Below are 18756 nucleotides of genomic sequence, written 5' to 3'. Positions count from 1 at the left end.
CGCGGGGCCGGGGCCCGAACACCAAAGGTAGTGCGGGGTGGACACAGCTGCGCTCCCCAGCTCGCCTCAGGCACAAACACAGATCCAATGCAGGCTGCCTGTGCTGGGGCTGAGGACACGCAGCCACTTCAGAGACAGCTGCACATCGCGGCAGCTGCCGCCGAGCTCCCGGCGAGGCACTGGGACAGCAGGTACGGAGCGAGGTCCCCACAAACTGCCTCCATTAAGCCACCAATGCTTTTGAAGGGCTCCCATCAAACAGAGCGAGTCCGCAGCAGGAGATTTCGGCTGCAGAGCCATGTGTTGTTTTCTGCACTAACAAGGTAATTTATAAATGATGCATTACCCTGCGTCCATGCTCCTAGCTAGACTTTCTTCTTTTTTTTTATTAAAGGGGCAAAGAAGACTAAGCAGTTTGGGGTACTCTCATAAACCAGTTCAGTGTCTAGGGGTCTGTACCAAACCCCTCTTCCCAGGAGTCTAGGGCTGCCTGGGAACACAGCCTCACGCAGAGTCACAGCGTCAGCCCCAGGGTTCTGGTCTTTCCTCTAAATCCTTGTGTTTATTTTCCAACTCATAGTTTAGCACCAAAAGGTGATCAGGGTTCTGGATTCTTTGAGCTTGTCGCAATACGATGGTGGCTGAGACTCTGATCCTGTGTGCATTTATGCACACAAATGTCTTTTAAGTCCACAAATAGCCTGTGGCAGTTGTAGTGAAGATTTTGCCCTATCAGGGTGCAAATAGGTGCAACGGGTAAAAAGGGAAAAAGAATTATAGCTCATTCTAAAAGAATCAGAATAGAGTAGAAGTGCAGAGTGCTTTCAGCTGGTACTTTCATGTACAAAACAGCCTGTTAAAAAGGAAAACACTCGTACTTGTTTTTAGTTTTAAGCCTATTAGTATTTGCTTTAAAGGTTCTTTGCAATTAATGGGTACAGAGTTAACACAAACATCTGTTTAAACTGTTACTTTTTGAGCATCTCTGCATTACACAAAAGCATTACATTCTGCATGGTGACTGCCACCAGCACTACCTGCAGTGTGAGAGACACTGACAGTGCTGAGTCCTCTGAGGTGGGGCCATGTCACCAGTTACCTTTGTGGTTCTTCTGCACTTCCTCCTCTAGTTTCCTTTTTAATCACTGCGAAATGGTGAAATGCACAGAGAAATAACAAGTTATCTTAGTATGTTCATATCAAGTAATCTCGGAGAAAGATTACTGTAGCTGCTTACAGGTAGTGCACTTCCCAGACTGAAAATCTAAGTGCCCCAGCAGTAACCGATGTTACAGTGGAAGAATCAGTTCACTTCTTGTTCAGTGGTAGTTTGGTGGTGTGTATTCAGTGAAAAGGGGAAATTATTATGCTCAAGAAATTGTCGACTGAGGGTTTTAAAAAAGAAACTTCAGTAGCACTTAGCCAAGTCAATGTTTACATTGGATCTTCTAAATTGCTGCAATTGCAAGGAAATGCAAAACTAAGTATGAGAAGGAAGCTGGAGCACCACTTTCCCTTAAATGTTTCCTGCTAAAATATTGCCACTGCCATTTGTTAAGTGGTTATTTGTTTGTATAGACTAGAGAGCTTAACCGGCACAAAAATGTCTCTTAAACTTCCAGAACAGACCTGTATTACTGTTAAAATTCTTCAGTTCACAGTTAGAGCAAGTGGAGGAAAGCACCTGTAAGAGTATTCCTTTCTGTCTGCCCTGTTCAGCCAGAGTTCAGGATTGGTCCCCAGCACAAAGTGATGCATCCTGCTGAGTGAAGCACTGCACTAAATACCAGAAAATATTTGTCCTGTGGCCTCCCAAACGGAAAGAAGTCCTCTTTTGTGGAAGACACACCTGCCCCTTTAGTTAAAATAGTGACTGACAAGGCAAGAGATTAACACAGTTATCAATCATGAATTTACCAGAGTTCTGTTGTGCTGAAGGGCCAAAAGAAGCCTGGATCTGAACCATGTGGATAGCAGTGCTTCCTCCAGAGGGATGCTCCTGGTCAGTGGAATCATGGCCTCACCCTGTGACCTGGGCTGAGGCTGCCCTCAGGAGGGTCCGTCCTGGTGGCCTCATAGGTGCTCATCTGGGCAGGAGTGGCTCTTCTCATAGAAGCTGGGTTTGCTGTCAGTCAGTGGAAGTGGGAGGGACCATCCTGCTGAAGAGAGGATGTTGTGCTGGTGTCAGGAAAAACAGGGATATTTTCCAAACTACATAGGCAGCTGCTCTTGGCACTGCCTTTCTTGGTGCAGATGAGTCTGCTGCTCTCTTTAAAGGAGCCTTCGGGACTCATCCCTCTGTGAACACTGGTAGGAGTGAGAGGAGGAACAAACAAAGCTGCTGGTCAGTTCTGAGGCCATGGCAGCACAAGGTGGTGCCCATGGAGAAAGGAACATCAGTGCTGGCTGGAGCATGGATGTGCCAAAGCTGTCACACACCTTCCTGCCACTGCATGGGCAGTGCAGCCCCCCAGGCTGAGCTGAAGGAAACCTTTCTGTGGGCAGGGCAGGGGCTGGTAATCACTGTGTGTTTCACTGCGCAGGATTCACAGGGAACAAACATTTTATTTCTTAATTCCTCATAACACCCTTTTTGTGGAGCGGGCTGCAGGAGAGACTGATACACCAGGCCTGTACCCCTACCCAGATTATTCCTCCCCGTGAACTGCCAAGGCAGGGCAGCTGTCCGAGCGGCTGGCTGGGATTTGGGAATGGCTGCTGAGCTAATCTCCAGGCTTTGCAGATGAAGGAGGCAGCAGATAACAGGATTAAAGTTTCCTGACCCGGGGTTTTCACAGCCTGAGACGCGGGTGGAGGGGGAGACAGAATGACTTCTGTCATTAATCTTAATTGATTGCCAAGAGGTTTTTAATCTGGGTTATTAATTAGGAAGGTCCTTAACACACTGTCTACATATCAACATGAGATGCTCTTTTGGGACTTTGGGGACATATGGCCTATCTATATTTACATTCACACAATTTACACATACATACATCGCTGTATGGGCAACCGCTCACAGGGATACACTCACACGGAGAGCCGGGGAAGTGTTTGCATTCACACACTCCTCAGCGAAATGCGGTGGAAATGAAAAAACACCTTGCGCAGGGGTTACAGTCCCACACAATGAACACGCACACCTCTGCTTATGTGGATACGTATATTAATCCAGACCAATTCTATGTGCCATTTATCTAGATTAGCATTCAAATGGCAATCTTGGGTTTGCAGATTTAAGTGAGAGGTCCCAGCGCTTCCAGAGTGACCTGGGTTGTTTTGAAAGGTTCAAACTGTGGTTTGACGGCCATTTGGGGGAGATCAGTACAAACCCTTGATAAAACAGGGACAGGTGATGATGGAAGTAAGTGACCAGAGCCAGAGAGGCTCTGGGATGGGAGACAGTGACAGAATGAGGTGAACAGAACTAGGCTGGTTTTCCTGAGACTTCACCAGCAGCAAAAGCATGTGAAAACACCTTGGAAATACTATTTTTAGAAAGCAAGAGTTTCTGTATCACCTGGCAGGTGTGGTGTCACCTGCCAGAGCTGTGGCAGCCCCAAGCTCACCCACTCACTCAGGGTGAGCTGGAGTTCAGAGGATGCTCAGATGTGCCCACCCAGACCCTCCCTGTCCCAAATGGGGACTCAAGAGCCTGCAAGCAGTTGCACATGTTAGTCCTTTTGTGCATGCACATTTTCTCATCAGCTTTAATACAACCTTAGCCAAAAGAAGGCGGGCTGTTCCCTTACAGCTCTTCAAAAGCTGGGAAGGACCACAGCACACATGCTGCTGGATGTGACAGCTACATAGCAGGGGCAGACAGTGGGGAGAGAAAGAAGAGCGCTCAAAAATTATATTTATTGCTTCTGATCTTTTTACTGTAGTCCTATAATTCAAAGTTATTTTTGTTCTGAAATCAGTTTTTGCATGTCTAAGTCCGTTCTGAACTATGGATCCATAAAGCCTTAACGAAAAGCCCTGAACATTTTAGTTGTTGACATTTTAAACTGGCTGAGTCTTACTCTGCCAGAACATTTCTTGACTGCTGAGCTTCATGTGTTCTGTCACAGCCTCCTGTATTTTAAACGCAGGCTCCAAGGAAGTTAGTGCAATTAGCAGTGACTGAGTTCCTAGTGCTACTGTCACTGAGAGTCTGTGGGTGCACACGGGTCTGTCCCTGCCCAGTCACTCCAAAATGAATTCTGTAACCGGCTGTGACTGGTGGGCAAACGCTCCATGAGATCAGTTCAGGTGGGCTCAGCTCCCTGCCAGGCTCCAGCCGCAGCTGGACAGGTGAGCGGGACAGGAGGAGCAGTGTCCCTGACCCACGGACTCGGATGGGGGACACGACCCTTGGGATGGGAACACAAGCCTCTGGATGGGTGACACAGCCCTCCTCGGACAGCGCTTCCCCACCATGGCACTGCAGGTGCTCTGAGGCTCAGGACTGGTCTTTCTTAGATCATGGTTATTTCTCATACACATTTCTGCCTGCACTTCTCGCCCACGGTCTTGTTCTGTTTTTATTGCTTAGTCCAGCAAGCCAAACCCTGCAACTTAAATCAGTTTGATCCAGTGAAAAAGGATTAGATTTTCTTGGAGCTCATTATCACATTTTTCCCCTGAAACAAGAAATTCTTTACTGGTGTGAAATATGAGTTTCCTTGCTGGATGCAAACTATGACTGTCTGAGCAGAGGTTAAGTGCAGGTGCAAAGCACACAGGAGCTCATAGCACGTTTTGTATCTTTCTGTGCCCAAGGAGATGGATGATATTTTATTTTACATTACAGTTGAACATAAAACCTGCTAAAATCTGGAATGGCTGTAAAATGATGGACAGGTACCTTTAGGAAGCGAGTATGATCCAGAAGAAAGTTGATTATTTAGGGCTGAACATTTTGAGCAGAGCCCAAGGGCCTGCTCTTGAGGATCTGCATCCCTTACATTTTGGTGAGCAGAGTACAACAGCCTCACATTTTTCCTTGAAAGAAAGGAAAAGCCACACATTTTTCCTTTCTGCTCCTGGCAGCTGCTTTTTGGTGTACAGGCATTTAAAAGCTGCAATGTGGTTTATCCTCCCTTTTTCCCTCCAGATTCATGATATGCCTTCCCATCCAACTTTCCCCATAAAGTTCTGGGCTGGTCTCTGCAGACCTGACCCTGGGCAGAGCAGGCCCAAGTGTATCTGCTCCACACTGCTCCTGGTCAGAGCCAAATCCATAACCAGCACAGAGCCATGGAGCTTGGAACAGCACTTTATACCAGGTGATGTTAAATTCCTGCCAAGTATAACCTGTTTTACCAAAGGAAAGCCCATTTTGCAGTGCAAATATTTGCAGACAAATATTACAGCTGTGGTGCACACTGCAAGGGAAATCCTGTGTTGGGATTTTTAAAGGTTGTGAGTGGTTTGGGTCACAAATGTTAAGGTCTTCCTGAAATTGACTTTTAATATATTTCAATAGTCCGAAAGAAGGTAAACTGAAGGAACTTTTCCTCTTTCCATAAATTTATATTTCCTATGCTGATTGTAATTAAAGCCCTTTCCTTCCAAGTGAGCCACATGCCCAGATGGCATTCTGTGAATGCTTTGATGCACGCTCAGGGTGTGTTTGATGTCAGTCCTTCCTGATTTATAAACCCATAAATTCTCTGCTTAGGGAAAGGAAAGTAATATTAGGCTTCGGCTCAAAGACGTCAGGAGAAAATCAGTGTCCTGTATCCCTCCAGCAGCAGGGAGGACATGCCTTCCCACTGGGCCACGGCCAAACATCCCTAAATGCAGCATGTCCTGTTGGCAGAGCAGTGGGGCTCGCCTGAGGGACAGGGGGACTGAGGCACATGGACAGAGACACTGTGAACCCCAAGTAATGAAACAAAGGAGAGAGATGCCCCTGGTGAGCCCTGAACACCAGCTGGGAACAGAAAGCCATTGATCCAGGGGTTCATATTCCATTTTTATGGCATGAAAACTGGAGAGTTAGACTCTAATATCAGAGACAAGGGCATTTGGTGCAAAAGAAATGCAACATAAAAGAGTTTTGCTCCCATGAGTACATTCTCATTTGTCCTGGAGCTTCAGGCGCAGAGATTTCACTTCCACACACAGACAAAACTCAAGCTATGTCAGATCTTAACACCAGCCCAGAATGACCCACACAAACCCACCTGTATTTATATATGGCATGCACTTCTTAAGTTAGAAAGTCATGGCATGGAGGGCATTGTTCCTGAGATGGCTCTGAATAATAGTTTTATTAGTGACTGCTTCACCTACTGCCTTAGGGCTAAGTCACATGCCTCCAGGCCTCCTTGGAGACAAGATGGTGGCACCATCCATGAGCCAGGAGAAACACTGAAATTACTGATAACCTGGTGTTTCCAGTGCATGCTCAGGTACACTATTTTCTGTGCTTCTGTCAAATGCTGCTGTCACTGGAGGTGGCCTGAAAGGCCACTTTGGTGGTAATGGAATGGCTGGTAGGAGGGACCATGCTCTGGGTCACTGCCACTCCTGAACCAGGGCCTGTCCCCCACCTGTGGCTCTCGGCCTGAGTGCCCTCAGAGCCTGCAGTCGGGCACCTTCCCGAGCACCCTCATGCCGGGGACCCTGTTCCTGCAGAACCCACGTGTGCAGGGGCGGAAGGAACAGGAGATGACACCACACACGTGTGAGGGTGACCTGACCTGCTCACACTTGCAATGCAGTGACACTGGCTGGTGAGGGAGGAAGGGCTGGGCTTCCTTAGGCACCAGGGCTCAGGTCTGTCGGTACCTGTGTAAGTTCAGCCATATGCACCCACAGTTCCTCAGGCTGATATTTTCAGACGTGCTACGCAGGTCTATTTTGAGGGTTCTTCCTGCTGTAAGTCTGTGATGAGCATTAGAGCTTTAAAGCACTGCTCTGGGAAGCTATTATCTGTAGGTATTAATTATTGAACACTATACCTTCTGGAAAAGTTGTTTCATCACTGGAAAGTGACCTTGCTAGAAGAGGCAGAGGGAAAGAGAGACGTATGGTGCCTCCTGAGAGCAAGTGGAGTGATGCGTGGCAAGAGGAGACACTAAAGATTTATTGTCTGTGGCAAAAGAAACACAGATCTCCGCTTGTGCAGTAAGTGTTTTTGACATCATACGCCGTAAAGAGTGATTGGATGCTGTAGTTAAAAAGTGTTTCACTGAAGGGAAATAATAGACATTTTCACAGTGCTGTGTCTATTAAGTGTCCGACTGCATGGCCACGCAGCTGAGCTGGCCCTGAGAACTCCAGTGTCGGAATTCAGCCAGTTCTGAGCTAAAAGGAGCTGGATAATCCTGGGAGAGGACACCGAGAATTTATCTGTCTTGAAAGAGGATCCCTTTTGACCTTGGTGATGGCTGGTGCAGGTTCTTACTGCCTCACATCACACCACCGGAGAAGTCTAACATCAGCACTGTTAGGAAGCCTGGCACGGCAATTCCATTTATTAACTTGGGCCCGGCCTTTCCCCTGGAATTTCTCCTTTTTCCGTGCTGTTAGTGCAGCACTGCACTTGTCTCCCTGTGACACTGCTGGCTGGAGTTCTTGCATTGCTCAGGCAGCTTCAATGGTTTAAAAACTCCAATATAAAAAGGAGTTGGGTTTAAAATAAAAGCTAGGGAAAAGCCAGCACCCAGGCTCACTTCTCACTCTATGGATGCCCCTCTGCCAGGCTGGAGAGCGAGGCATTGTGGCCAGAGAGCTCCTCGATAAATCATCATTAGGTACACGTGCAAATACAGCAGCCAGGCCCAGGCGCACAATTAGGCACCTAATTATGTTGAAAATGCAATTGCACAGTTAGCTACAATGGCCACACGGCCTTGGGAGCTGCCTGGGGCCTGTCCCGGCCCAGCAAGGCGCCGGAATGGCACCTCTGGGAAGTGCCCTGTGAGGGGGGAAGGTGTTCAAGGTGTTCAGGAGTCTGCCACGGTCTGCCCGGGCACAGCCTGTGCTTGGGCTGCTTCTCCTGCCCAGGGGAGTGACAGGGATGGAGGGGACAGCACAGAGCATAGGTGTGGGACCCTCATCCAGCTCGGATGAGGAGACAGGCCACAGCACAGATGTGTTATTTCCCTCCCTTTCCGCTGTGGCTTCTTTCTGCAAGGCAAAGAGGGGAACACCCAGCCAAGCGGGATCCACAATTCAGCTGACAGTGTGACTGTGTGACTGTAACTGCACCAAGGCGGATTCCAAAGGAAAATGCAGTTTAAAATAACATTGTCACTGTTACAGAGACAGCATTTTCTGTATGAAAATGTCTGATCTGGGAGTGTTGTCAATGCCATGATCCAGGTGGGGCTGGACTCTCTGGCCACTGCTTGGTGTGACACGATTCCCACAGGCAGGGACCACATGTGAGTAATAGTGTGTGACCTGTGGGCTGAGGCTGGGGAGTGGGGACACAGCTTTAGCCTTTCCCATTTATCCTGCACAGGTGAGGGGCCATCACTGGCTTTGTTTCTGTTTACCTCTGCCAAGAGTTTTCAACCTGCACTTTAAAACCTGAGCTGAGGACAGCCAAGTGAAGAGCCCAATTCCCAGTCAGGAAAACCGAATTACATTTGTCCTGTGCCTGTTCAGCATCCTACAACCCATTTCCATTGTTCTCAGCCTTGTCAGGACTTATTCAAACCATCACACCTCTCAGTAAGTGCTTGGGCCATCCCGCACAGGCACAGCGTTAGCACAGCTCTTACTACCACGTCTCCAGGTGTGGGCAGGATGGCAGAGCCACTCATTGCCTCACCTAAGGCACAGTTTTAGAAGCTGGGAAGGCTGAACACAGTCTGTTTGCCTGTTGCCAAGAGCGACAAGTGGGCAAGCACTGGTATGTAACCTTGCTGGGGACAGGGAGCACCTGGGAGGGGCTCTGGGGCCAAAGGCACACAGCCCACCTAAGGGACAGCAGGACCACCGGAACTGCCAAGTGACGTGCTCGCTGAATGACTGAATCAGTTCAGAGAGGAAAAAGCTGGATAGTTAAGGCTGAGTGTGTGTCCATTTCTGTGCAGACACAAACCCACACTTGCCTTTAGGGAGAGGACAAGGGCCCTGAACATGCAGAGTGCTCGGAGATGGGTACCAGCAGGTCCCTGTCCCCATCCCTGTCCCTGTCAGCCACAGGGTCACTCCAGGACAGAGTCGGAGACACGGGAGATCCTGCCAGCACCGAGGGATGTGCTTAAAGCATTCAAGAGCTGAACAGCTATTGCATTTAAACTGCCATTGTCTTGTGCCAGCAGTCCTGTGCACTGCCTTCCCAGTCTGCCCATTGCCTGCCTTTCATGGGATTCTCCCAAGTCCAAACCTGACCTTTAGTTCCCTGACCCAAGTACTTTAACTTTGCCCTTTGGTGGGGACCAGATGTTGAGCCAGATGGGGGAGTGTGAGAATCATTTTGCCTGTGTTTAGGAATATATATATATACATAGATACACACATATACACACCACACGCATATTTGTATTCCCCTCCCTTATAATCCTTAAAATACAGTATTGTGAAAATCAGAACTTTTTTCTCCTACTGCATTTTGTTTAATGCTCAGGTAATACAGTTGTTTTTAATGACAGCAGTACAGTAGTTAGTCTTGCTCAATTTATTAGGCACCCTGAATAAGCAAGAAGTAGCCCTTAACATAAAGCAGTCCTTCTTTTTAATGCTATGGTGATTCCTCTGAAGGAAGTTGAAGGAATTCCTCACTTGGAATTGAAAACTTATGCTAGAAGTCTGAATAATACTTGTTGCAGAGAACTTACTAGCCAAGGAGTGAAGGTACATTCTCCCCCCCCTTCCCCCTTTTTTCTAAACACTGTAATATCATAGAACTACTAAAATTACTGCAGTTTTTTAGTTTAAAAATGCATGTAATTAATGTGTACAAGCTGAGGTGCTACTTAAAGGAACTTTGTCCACTTCAGGGGATCTTAATTAGGTTTATTCTGTGAACACAATAAACCCAGGATTTCTGCATGGATTTAGGAGGAGAGGTTGCCTGGGCCTCATTTCTATCCATTTTCACCCTGCCTGCCATGGTCAGGCCATCAGCTGAGAGGAGTCTGCATTTCATTCTTGTGCTCACCATCAGTACTAAATGCTAAGAAAAGACATTATTTTGCTTAGGAAAATCCAACGTTTCACATTTTTCCCAATTTCTTGCCTACATTTCCAAAGAACGGGTCCATGTCCCAGAATCCCACCAAAAAATCCAACAGTTCTTCTGGTTCTCATGGGCACCAGTCAGAAACTGTATTTGGAAAAGCCAGTTTGGCTGCACTTTGATCCAGACTGTGTAGGTGCAAACACAGGGTTCCCTGGCTTAGAGATGCACCTGCACCTTTAAGCTCTTGCATCCCTGTCTCCTCCTCAGGATTCCCCATCATTTGTTACCATCCCTATGACAGAGGAGGATCCAGGTACTGTATTTTCTGATTGTCACTTCCAAGTCTGCAGTGATTTATTCCTATAGGCTCTAACTGAATTAAAATCTTAATTAAGCTTATGCCACTTTTTTCTTCGTTTTAATTAGGTACATCCAAATCCAAATCACTTGTCTGGGGGAAGGAGAAGGAAAAAGATAAAGAGCAGAAACACTTTATTCTGCTCTGTACTTGTAGTAGCGAAGCTGTGGTGAGAATGTCCTCCCAAAGAGGTACCACAGGGGAGGACAGGTGACACAGGGAGGACAGTGCTGTGGCACAGGAACCTCAGCTGTTCACAGAAATACCTTCCTTGAGTGTGTCCTGGTGTCATTCCACACCGGGCTTCTACAGTCCTTACTTCGGTTGAAGACACCAGGAGATGACACATTGCAGAAGTGGGTTTTTGATGCAGTCAGGTTGGAAAACCTCTAAGACCGTTGAGCCAGCTGCTCCCCCGGCACTGCCAGGGCCACCCATGCTCCCAAGTGCCACATCCACAGACCTTTGAACACTCCCTGGAGAAGCACTGCTGCTCCATCCTGCTCATGTTCCACCCACAGCAAACCTTACAGATTACAGGCTTTGCCCCGAAAAAATTGGAGGGTTGTACTAAGCTCTCCTAAAATACCGTGTGCTGCCATCAGCGAAGTGTAAATCCCTCCTTTTAGCAGTGGAGGGATTTTTGTTTGCTCTTCTTTCCATGTTATCCATTCCTTTTGTCTCAGCCAGCCTGTCCACAGGCCACAGCTCTGCAGAAGTGCAAGCTGGCTCTTTGTGGGGAGACCCTGGCTGAGCTCATGGCTCCTCTGCAGGATGGAAGCTTGCCTTTCACCCGCTGTTCCATGGCACCCGTGGCAGGGGAGTGGCCGTCCCTGCCAGCTTCCCTGGTCAGCAGGGGAATGCACTTCCACTGGGAAAGCTGCTGTGGCAGGGCTGGCGGGCTGAGGCTTTCCAAGGGCTTCAGGGGTTGGGAAGCGTTTCAGGGGGACCTGGGGACTCTTTGTGCTTCTGTGAATCTCCTGCTCAACGTTTACATGTTGACATTTTCTACTTAAGGGGCCTTTTGGCATCTCTGGCATTAATTTATAATGCTGTGGTAGTGGGGCTGGAGCATTGCAGGAGCAGCCTTTACTTTAGAAAGACTTTGCTCAGACTGGAATCAGTGCAGAGATTGATCACATTCCAGCTGCTCCTGCTGGGTTTTGGTTTCTTGGATTTTTAATTTTTTTTCTGATTGTTTGGCTAGATTCTGCAAGTGTATCTCCTCACTGTATTTCCCAGTATCTTTACATATCACACGTTCTAATGGAGTGTTACATGATACTGGCAGGATTCTGTGCACCTCCCTGTGTGAACTGAGCCTCAGGAAAAAAGGGCTTGAATTTGTGTACTTGTTTGTCAGATGTACTTCACAGACTCTGAAACTTCCCTTGGTTCGTGCAAAGGTGTTTTACACAAGCAAAGTGGGGCTTAAAAGGGCCATTTATGTCAGCAAGGCTTTGCACAGGCAAAGGACAGACCAGCTGGATTAAATTCTATTACAGCTGGTACAAGGCCCCTTACAACATGCCTGGGTCATTTAAAAATTTTAGAAATCATTTAGCTTCAATCAGCCCTTCACTAACTGCAGTTAAATGCATGCAGCCATTTGAGGACAGTTCACAAAGCTATTTTTACTCATTTAACTACACCTGTTTGAAAATATAATTTGAAATATGCAACTAATTACAATAGCACCTATGATTCATTTTTGCCAGAGAATTTTTGTTTAGAAGTTTCTAATTCACCAGTGCAGCCTTTAGTTCCGTTATGGTTTCAACTCCAAGGAGCTGACATCCCCATCAGTGAGAGGATTTAGGAAAGGCACCATTCTACCCACGTTATAATTAAATTCAGGTTCAGTCCGTGTGGCTGCAGCTTTGGAAGATAATTGTGCACACCTCATTGCTTTTTACTCCTGAGTGCTGCTGTGGTCATTTACCAGGTACTTCCAGAGACAAGGTCTGAATTACCCGAGATTTCATAAAGTTTAAAACATCCACACCTAGCATGAGGATGCCGGGGCATCGCCTCCCCCATCCCAGACAGTGAATCCAGCAGTCACGGAAAAGCCCCAAACCCGGGGGAGCAGGTCCCCGGGCAGCGCATGGCTCAGTTCTGTGTACAACAAACATGGCGTCGCCATGGCAACCGCCCCGAAATTCGGTTTTATATAGCAGTGACAAACCCCGCCGCCTTTCCCAAAGTCACCATTTAGCACGGCATTCTCACACCTCACCTCCATGTAACCATTCCGTGCCATTTCCGTGCTCTCACACAGGGATCTGTGTGGGGGCTGTTCCTTTCCTCTGACCAGTCAAACTAATCTGTACCTCCTGCCTCAAGCTTGGAACACACTAGGTGGGATAATTCTGATCTCTTTCAAATCCCTTAGATCTCTTGTCCCCTCCTCCTGCTCACCTTGCCAAGTGTCTCCTCAGGCAGGAGGCAGGAGCCAGCCTGGAGTGAGGCTCCCAGTGGCAGTATGTGGGGTCTGCTGTGCCCACACACCTGGCCAGCTGGGCCAGGGCTCTGTAGCAGAGCTCAGCTCACCAGGTGAGGGGGTAAAGCTCCTTTGGGGAAGGACAGCTCTGGCCCAGTGTAGCCAGGGATTCTGGGAGCAGCCCCGGCCCTGCTCCAGGCTCTGGGAATGCCCTCGAGCACACTGCTCCTGGTAGCACTGTCCTCCAGCCCAGGTGGATATGAAATAGTGGGAAGCATGTTCCTTCACGTTTCAGCACTGCAGGATGGATCCCTGTCCTGCCATGGCGGGCCCCTGCTGGGCAGTGCCCCCCTGGCAGGGCAATGCACCCCTGGCAGTGCCGTGCCCAAGTGTGTGCCCACCCCAGCCAAGCCTTCCATGCTTCCACAGTGAGGAGCAAACCCCATGTAAACCCAGCTGGGAGGGGAGGGACCTAAACACGCCACATGCTGCTCCTTTTCCACTTGCATCAGTGCAGCTTTTCAGGAGGGGCCACTTCAAGTATTACCCAAGTATTCAAGACCAATTCCTAAATTAAGTGCACGGGCTTCCTTAATTCCAAAGCTCCCAACTTCCATTATCACCTCTACCAGGCCATGTGCAGCCCTGGCCAGCTTTATCCATGCCCTAAACAAGAACCAGATGTTCCCTCTCTCCATAGTTCCTCTCATTTATTCCCCATTCTGAGATTGCCCTCAAGTGTGCTGCTCCCCGCCTGGTAAAAATCTACAGAAACCCAGAAGCTTTGGATAATGAAGCAAACATATTTTTGTGGTGTGGGCAATTTTTTTTTCAGTCTGCTGCTAGTTTTTAAATATAAAGTATAGCATATGTTTAACACAGAACATATGGAAAGAAAGAAAAAGCAAATCTTGAATTCCAAGTATCATATTCTTAGTGGAAAAGACTCTACAGTGTGAAAGTGGTCATTCAGAATGAAACACCTCCCCCCCACTTATTATATATAAATATTTATAAACCTAATTGCGAGTAGGAGAGTTTGCTCAGTCTGGGCAGTGTCCAGGCACACACACACAGGTGAGCCCTCCTTTGAGAGGGACGTGTTTGAGCACCAAGGGTGCTCAGCTCAGGGCACTGCTCAGCCCCTCTGCCAGGAGCTCCTGTGCTCCTCCCTGATGTAGGTTAGGCTGGTAAGGTACATTATTTTTCTTGACAGACTGACACTGCACCGATTTAATTAATTTTTAAGCCAGATAGTTCACTTCTAAATTCTTAGCAGACAGTTCTGTTCCAGTGTAAGAACTCTTCCATTTGTATTTCTGTCTGCTCTTGTATTTTGTACCTGCCTGCGTAGGACACATCGATCCAAACTGTCAGCTGAGAGTATGCACAAACCTTTTTCTTGGGTTCAAGGGAACTGGTCTTAAACCACAAATACAGTAAAGTGAGCTTTTAGTTCACAGTCTTTTACATCCTCAGACCCCACTGGGACCTCAGAGCAGTTCGGTTCTTGGCGCAGGAACGGCTGCAAACGCGCCCCTCTCCCTTTAGTGACGGGGAGAATCCCTGAGAGGCTGTTTCACACCTAAGGTTTTCCAGCAGGTTTTACCCAAGTAGAAGGCAAATAGGTAACCCAGCACTGCCACCCTGCATCCCTCCTGCCTCCAGTGCTCACAGACCCTCAGTGCTCTCTGACAGCCCACGGCACTGCTTGGGCCCCGCCCGGCCCCAGTGGAAACACGGGGTAGTGCAAAGCCCAGCGCTGACCCCAAACTGTTCCCAGACTGCAGCCAATGCTTCTCTCGAGTCCTGGCAGTTTGTCTCTCCTCCAGAACACAAGGATGGGGAGTGCTGATTTGAATGCCACAACAGGTATTTATTTCTCTCTTATTTAGAGAGAAAGCTCCAGAAAGGACTCGGCAGGTCTCCTCAGCAGCAGCAGCAGGGAGAGACCCCAGTGCAGGTCGGTGCTCCCCTGTGCCACCAGTGCCAGCAGCACACAGGCAGCTCCAGGTGCCATCCTTACTGACTCTGCCTCCTTTCCCCTTTTTCTGTTCCCTCTCCTTTTGTGTGCAGTCCCAGATAGCTGCCAGTCACTTGGCCGGGCTGGCTCACAGAAGGTGCAGCAGGCACAGATGGCACTAATGCATAAATGTGATCTAGCAAAGGGATGCCAACACCAACCCCCAACAGGTTCCAAGGAACTGCAGTGCACTTAGAGGGATACGAGGGTTGGCAAGGTGAAAGCTGAGATTTGCAGGAGCTCACTATTCCCAAATCGACAACAGAATCCTACAACAAATGAGCAGATTTATTTATTAACTTAGAAAATGCACTTAATGGCACAATCTCTGGGCATGTGTGTAACAAAGCCTCTCCAAACCCCCCACTCATTATATAAATTATACTGAGCAAAGGAAAGAAGGGAGAAGGGGAAAGGTGGGAACTGAAAACAAGGACAAACCGAGGAGCATGTACCCACTCCTGGGTTTTACGGGAGAGGTCCTAAAGAGAAACACGGGCAGCACAGAGGGGTTGGCAGTCAAAGGATCTGGACAGCGTCTAGAAGTGATGGAGCAAACCCCATAAACACCCTGTCCATCCTCAGCACTCAGAGCACACTAACATCCCAACAAACACACCTTTTTAGTAGTAGCTGGCACTTAGGAAGAATGCACAGGGAAGGGAGTAAATGCAGTGTGACTGTGTCCCCATGGGACACCTCTCCCGCCTGCCAGAGAACAGAATTCCCATAGGCACACCGGTAACAGTGACTTCCAGTGAGCCCAAGGCAGGAATGGAGGGCACCCCAGTGCACACACCTGGAGGCTGCCAGCACGGTGTGTGATGGGCCAGCTGCTGGGGGGTCCAGGAGGAGCCCCTGATGGACACCACACTGTCACTGTACAGATCTCAGTACCGTGAGCCTTACACAGCTGACCGGAAAGGAATTACTCCCGATTTTCCGCAAGGCACATGAGAGCAGAAGCAGAGCCTAAAAATTAACAGAGCTGGTAACTGTTGGCGACCGTGGTACCAGCAGGGGAATTGTAGCAAATACCCTGGTAGTAGGAAATCAGGGACTACTACTGGGGGGCGGGATGTCCAAATATCTGGAAAGTTTGGATTACTAATCCCTTGGCATTCCACCCACAGTCTAACAATGTGCTGAGGGGTCTGTGTGCAGGAAGGAGAGTTTACTCTTGTGGTGCCAGGGGAGCCGACATGGCTGAGGGGTGGGGAACACCCTGGCACCCACGTCCTTCCTGGGCCCACGCTCCATCTCACCAGTGCTGAATTACCCTGGCCACCGGACACAGCTGGGTCACAGTGGCATCTAGAGGGCTGCCACGTGCAGTGTGTATGCAAAGCAGGGGTCCTGCTGGGCTCTCCTACCGTCTGCAGAGCCAGAGCCAGCTCCAGCTCCAGCTCCAGCCAAGTGGGCACAACCCCAGAGAGCTGCACCCTCCCACCATGCTGCAGCCTTGCTAGTCTTTCTCCTAAGAGACCCGTTAAAACTTAAACCCCTGCCTAGTGCTTCACAGAGATTCACATTTTTCCACAGAACTTACAAAGTGGATTTTTTGTCATTAATAATTGCGTGACAATTATTTTAAAATAATTTCCATAGCGTCCTGAATGCCACAGAACGGGGGTGCCCTCTCTTCTTACAAGCCATTGCCATAAGCCAGTCAGATGCCGTATGATCCACAGGCCAGGATTTGGCTGTGTCATTTCTCTGTTACGGGCTCAGAACGTGACCCTGGATGACTTACAGACTTGATGCTGTAGAGCACCTGGGTCTTAAATCTCTGAGCCATCTGAAGAGGACGATGTCTCTTCCGAAAGGCTGAGCTTAGAGAGGTACATCAGGAAAAGGACACTGGGAAGTATTCCTAAAGGAGGGGGATTTTAGGAGAGGCTTGAGTTGGGGTCATGATAGAAGTTTGAGGAGAACGGTTCCTCTTGTCAGTTCCGGTTTATATGTTGCTACCCCTGATTTCAGAGAGGGATAAATTCCATTATTCTCATGGTAGGTGCACAGAAGGGAGGAATGAACAATAGCATGTTTGACTTGTGCTTTAGAGGTTGCTATCCCTAGTAACTGTGTATTTCTGATATTTTTTGCCTTTTTAGATGAAAAAAGCACCAAAGCACCAGGTTTGGATGGTTTCTGGTTTTAATGGGCTTAAAATTGGGCTCTTTTTCTGACTCTACAAGGTTTGAAGTGTGATGCATCTATAGTAGCAGACTATGTTTTTTTTTCCTCCCTAAAAAAGACATAGAGGACCCAAGGTGTCATTTAGGATGCTGACACAAGGACACTTCTTGGCACTAGAGATCAGGCCTGCTGTCAGGGTGGCTGGAGTTCCCCATAACATAAATGAGATCCCCATTCATGGCAAGATTCATCTCAGAAAGTTTTGGAAGAGGTCAAAGAGTCTTCTCTGAGACATATCTCAGAGAAAACCTCTCTCCTGTCCTTCTCCCTCTGCTGCAGCGATGCATATATGGTGCAGGAATGAGGGAAGGGCTCTTGGAGCTTCACCTGGAAATGAGGGTCACAATCCCACCCCTCTAGTTTCCCACAGGAGGAGGGAGCTGTCCCAGGGACAGCTCTGTGTGTCACTCTGGGATGGCAGGAGATGTGTCCTGGTTTTGGTGCCACGTGAGCGAGCGGGTGAGTGCTCACACTGGGCAAGGTGTGCACTGGGACGGTGCCAGGACACAGAGCACCTTCCCTCTGGCAGTTGAACGGGCTCAGTCTGCCTTCCAAGGAGTAATGAGAGCTCCAGGAGAAGAGCCCTCCATTGGCAGGCCGCAAAGGGAAATGAGAACGTGTCCTTCAGGAAAGAGGGGTCAGACCTTGCCAGGCTGGGGGTACTTCCAGGGAGGCTGGAAATGTGCTGGGAATGAGGGAGGCTCACTGCCAAGGATCGGGGAGAGTGTGCAGGGCCCCCGCTCCAAAGGATCTCTGCTAGAGAAACGGGGACTCTCCAGGCCATTTCCACATCCTTTCCTTTTGCATAAGCAATGTTTGCCTTGCATGAGGAAAACAACAAACTCCTGCCCTCTAGAGACAGGAGACCTCCAGCTCTGCTGAATAAAATATCTGCCACAACCTCCTTTTGAAGCAGATGCTACCAACGCAGCCAGTTTTATCCTCCCCCAAGGCCCACTGGCCGGCTCAGCAGCTCGACGCTCCCTCCTCCCAGCCCTGGAAGGCCGGCTCGCAGGAGAGGCAGCCTGTCACAACCACTCTGGGTCAAGGCAGGAGTTTATTTGGAGAACTGCTGAATAAAGCAGTCACAGAAAACTTGGCAAAGGAAAGAAATCCCTCCCTCTGCACTCCCCAAACCCATCAGGGCAGGACGGCAAATGCCCACACCAAGCCCAGCGCTCGTTCTGTCCCTTCCCTGGCTGCCCGCAGCCTGTGCCGTCACCGCCTGGTCCACCACCGGGTGCTGGGCCCCAGGACAGAGGAGGAGAGCAGGTGGATCTCCTGGGGTGCCACAGAAGCCCTGCACCCAGGTCCCACAGGGCTACAGCACTGGTGACATGCACTCTCGAGGTGTGGTGTGCTGGAGCAACTGTGCCGACATGTCCACATGCCCAGTTCCAAAGTAAGTGCTGTTAGTGTGTGGAAAGCTTGCTCTAAGGGCATTTCCTCACAGCTGCCGGCCAATACCCCTGACTCCCCCGGCAGCAGCTCCATCCATGCATTGGGTTCGATACCCCAGCTGCCAACAGCAGTATTTCTCACACACATGCCTGCCCTGCACCCCTCAGTGTTTGCTCCAAACACACACCTAAATCACAGGCACT

General features: G+C 49.0%; 1 protein-coding gene across 3 annotated transcripts in view; it reads left to right on the top strand.

Annotated features, from left to right (window-relative positions):
• ANTXR2 (ANTXR cell adhesion molecule 2) overlaps positions 1–18756 on the top strand; it is an 82884-nt gene that overhangs the window by 56481 nt on the left and 7647 nt on the right. The window lies entirely within an intron of this gene.

Source organism: Manacus vitellinus, unplaced genomic scaffold (genome assembly GCF_001715985.3).
Source record: "Manacus vitellinus isolate BGI_N305 unplaced genomic scaffold, ASM171598v3 scaffold_73_pilon, whole genome shotgun sequence".
Classification (NCBI taxonomy): domain Eukaryota; kingdom Metazoa; phylum Chordata; class Aves; order Passeriformes; family Pipridae; genus Manacus; species Manacus vitellinus.
Note: the sequence above shows the minus strand (reverse complement) of the source record. Positions and strands in the feature narration are given on the sequence as shown.